This window comes from Adiantum capillus-veneris, chromosome 29 (assembly GCF_014529385.1).
Source record: "Adiantum capillus-veneris isolate H3 chromosome 29, ASM1452938v2, whole genome shotgun sequence".
NCBI classification, from domain to species: domain Eukaryota; kingdom Viridiplantae; phylum Streptophyta; class Polypodiopsida; order Polypodiales; family Pteridaceae; genus Adiantum; species Adiantum capillus-veneris.
Window position 1 is genome coordinate 88,869,188 of NC_140959.1, and position 4,203 is coordinate 88,873,390.

Here is a 4,203-nt window from a genome sequence, read left to right on the forward strand (position 1 = left end):
ATGCCAAGGGCAAACCCAGGGGGGATCACGGACATAGGCCAAGGGCTGGCTATTAGTAGAGCAGTTTTCCATGTAGATTTTAACCAAGGGGTTTGGATTGCAAAGGCAACACCCAAGGTTACATGTGCAATACTACTTTCCTTTCACTAATATTCAGCTAGTGTTCCTAGGCCTTTGCAAGTGGGAAATTTGGGCAAGTGCCTTACACTACGAATAAGTGGACACTATGTTCAACCTCCATAATGCATAAACTTATATGTTTTTATCCATTTTTGCTCTTGAGAGAGATGACAAGGTCATGTAAGAGCCAATACATTTGGGTTGTAGTGTCCTAAATAAGTTTCCTCATTACGCAGTTATAGATTCACTTATAGGGTTTGATTTGGCACATGTTGTCACATGGGATGCAACATGGTTTGCGAACTTAAGGAGTTTGGTTTAGCCAATATGGAGCAAGGATAATGAGGGTCCCTCTCACTCCCGTTGTAGAGTGTTTACAGTTACTTCCACACACAAGTACATCTTGTACCTGAAGGATGTTCTCTTTTAAGGTATCCTTATTTGAGACATAATCCGCATGTAGAGAATATGAGTCTCTGGGATTGACACTCGTGTCTGCTATTCTAGTTATGTGTTGACAAAGTCCCTAACTGCTGGTCAAATTTGTTTATAAGACCATTTTGAGCACATCATATCAGGAACAATTTTCAGTGGTGGCCAGGAATTGTTGGGTACTTAGAACAACTTGTTAAGGTTACAAGTGTTATCAAACGACATTAATGGATGGTTGTTTGGGCATATAGCAAGGCTATGTGTTTTTAATAAAAGAAGTTTCATTGTTTGTACTTAGAAGTGACTTATGTTTCACCTTCTATTATGGTTCAAACATTTCAAAAAGGCTTGCAAATGATTGTAGTAGAAAGTATCTAGTTTCTTTTAAGAACTATATACACTCCTTTTTCATGTGTGCGAGGACCATCACATTCTCCATAAGTATTGGCAAGTATGATAATGGATATACAAGTTCGGATCTGTTTTTGCTAAATGCATGCACACTAGGTGTTATGGGTCCTAGTGTTTAGCAAAGGTTGATTTGGAGCGCGCATTCATCAAATTTGTTGCTTATAAAGCATTTTGCACTCTATGTGCAGTGTCTCTATGAGATTACTTTTGGATCTACCAATCACCAATAGAGGTCATGGCTTGGTTTGGATGCTTGTGGATGTTTCAAGTTGACCAAGATGGTTATTCAGGACATTGTTGATTCCTCAACAATGTTGTACGACATTGTGATTTCCATTTACCAGTTATTTTGGGCGACTGTCTGTAAACTGTGGGGAGACACACCTTAGTATTGTCAGTTATCCAAAGAGGATAGATAGATTACAAGTGTAATCTTGTGCTAAAGAATATGCAAAGCACTTATGTTAGCATGAAGCAATCCAATTAGCAATCATGTATCACTCTAGTTGGAGTTTGATTACAATATGGTAAAGCATGTTTGTGACTCAGTTTAGTCCCTTCATGTTTAAGTTAGGTTCTCAACATTGAACACTAGTTATGGTGGGGTTGTTTACTAAAGGAAATTGAGAGCAAGTCAAGGACTTATATTTTGTTGATAGGTTATGTTAGCCAACTACTTTCATGGAAAGTAAAAAGAGGTACTCTTTTGGGTACATCTTTATTGTGATAGCTCGTTAAGCATGCTTGTGTGCATTCTAAATGGAGTATACACACTATGTTGGATAGGAGCCGGTAACACAAGATGGTTACAAATGGACAACAATGTGGAAAATCAAGATGTTACTCTTGGTTTCATTGAACCTCCTACTAAACCATGTTCCGATCAAGTGAAAAGTGTTAAAACTGCATCCATGTAGGATGCTACTATGGAAAACATTAGTGTATTACCACTCTTGTTTTCAAGGATGAAAAAACTTCTCCAAGGGGGGAATAATGTCATGCCAAGGGTAGGACCATGTAGGGCCAAGGGCCACAGCGGACATGCAGTCAAGGGGGTACCTATATTTAGCAGGCTAAGGGCATGTATAGGGCATGGTTGGGTGGTGATGAGCATGCTCCAATCCCCTCTGTCACAAAAATGTGCTTTGTATAACCATTATCAAAGTACCACACATGTGAATCTGCAACAATTGACATACATGCATCATGGACAGAAGGATCATAAGTGCATTCTGCACTAAAATCCCATTTTGCATCTGCATTAGCATCAAAATATCCTTTCACAAAAGACTCTACAAAAACTACACTTGTAGTGGAACCAGCCTCTTTATTCTTGGCCTCTTTTGCCTTCAATTTAGGACACTACTTGATCAAGTGATCATTAGCTTTACAATGATTGCAACACATCTTCTTTTTGCCCTTTTCACCAAAATTTCCAGACAAAGTGATCCCAGCAAAAGCATTAGGAACACATCACTTTCCACTCATTGAATAACCATGAGAAATGGCTATATTGTTGTTGCCACCTTCTCTTTAAGAAGCCATAAAAGCTTGTTCATTTGCATGCTATTTAGCCATGTTCTTTCTTGAAAGTGAATCTTGCAATAGCAATGTGCATAATGTATCAAAATTGACAACATCAGGATTTCCTTGGGTCATAAGTCTCCAACTACGAGCAAAAGTATGGTAAGAATCTAGCAATGCATCAAAAACAGTTTGCACAAGGAAAAAATCTGAAATGACTTCACTTGCAGAAATAAGCTGCACAATAACATCCTTGATAGTGGCAAAGGAAAGTGTCCATTTCATCTTCCTCATGCATAATCTTTTATTCCATCTCTTTATGCAACCATGCAATTTTAGCCTCATTACAACTTGCATAAAGAACAACTAGAATATCCCAAGCCTGTTAAGTTGACTTAGCTAAGCAAATGTGAGGAGTAATAGTGCACTTCACAAGTAATGCAATTAATACATGAGCGTGTGCACCTCTAACATCCAAACAAGCTTGCTCATCTATAGGAAAAATAGATCTAGCAATAGCAACCCTGCCGCCAAAACCTACAACATCCTCAACATTGCTTGTATCCACAGAACTAGGATGTACATCAATGCCTTGCACAAAATTCCAAACTCCCTTTGACACAAGGACATGCTGCATCATGTAAGCCCACATTGGGTAATAATCCCCATCCAATTTATCCTAAGCATCAAACATCTTGAGCACATTTGTGTTGTTGTTAGCCATGGTGAGTGCCTGCATCTGGTGTGAAAACTTTCCAAAAAGAGGCGAAATGAAGAGAGATTAACAAGTGATGATAGTGCAACCCAAAGAAGGTTGTAAGGGATATGTTATGCAAAAAATAGCACTGATAAAAATTTTGCACAAAAGGATGAAATTGCATGTGCAGTACTGCCTATAGTGGAAATGATGAGCCCGTACCAAAATTTTGAGCAGATCAAGCTTCAGAAGCTTTTTCAAAGTATTTGTCAACCTGTTGACGCTCATTAAAGATCACAAAAATCTGAGAAATTGAGCAGGTGTGTGAAGGCGATGCTGGTGACTATACCCAGGAGGACGCAACCTGCTTTGATACCAATTGTTGGAAATAGTGTTGCAGGAAAACACACACAGCTTTGACAAGACAGAGAAGCTCAAGACACAAAACAATGAGTAGTATTACTTAGTGTGCAATGGAGAAATAAGTTAGCCCTAGAATGATGGGTGTATATACAATGTACGGGGGAAAAAACCTCCTAGTGATGAAAAAATGACTCGGCGGTCCCAAGTGTGTTCACACACATCACGACCATATATGTATAGTAACTGCCCTATTGTGGAAAAATTGTGGTGGTTATGGTGGGTGTGAGTGGTGCCTTGATTGTTGTTGGCAGATCTCATAAGGGCATGTTCTCAAAGGGTTATATGATTGGACATAAAATGGCCAACACTTTTTATGAAGGTAAGAAAACATAAGGGAGGAAATAGATGCCACTATTGTTGGCCTCCCCCATGTATTGACAAAAAAGGAGGATTCCCCCCCCATGGTGTGGATCTCAAGACTCCAAAAATGGCTAAGTGGATTCCAAAATTTGGATAAGAGACCATCCATGCACATGCGGAGTCCAAGTCTCCAGTGACCACCAAAAAACAAAATTTTTGGTATTTTTTTGAAAAGCACCCTATCATGAGGGGTGGTTTTTTGAAGGAGGAAAATAAGGAGAGCAAAGGCATTAGTA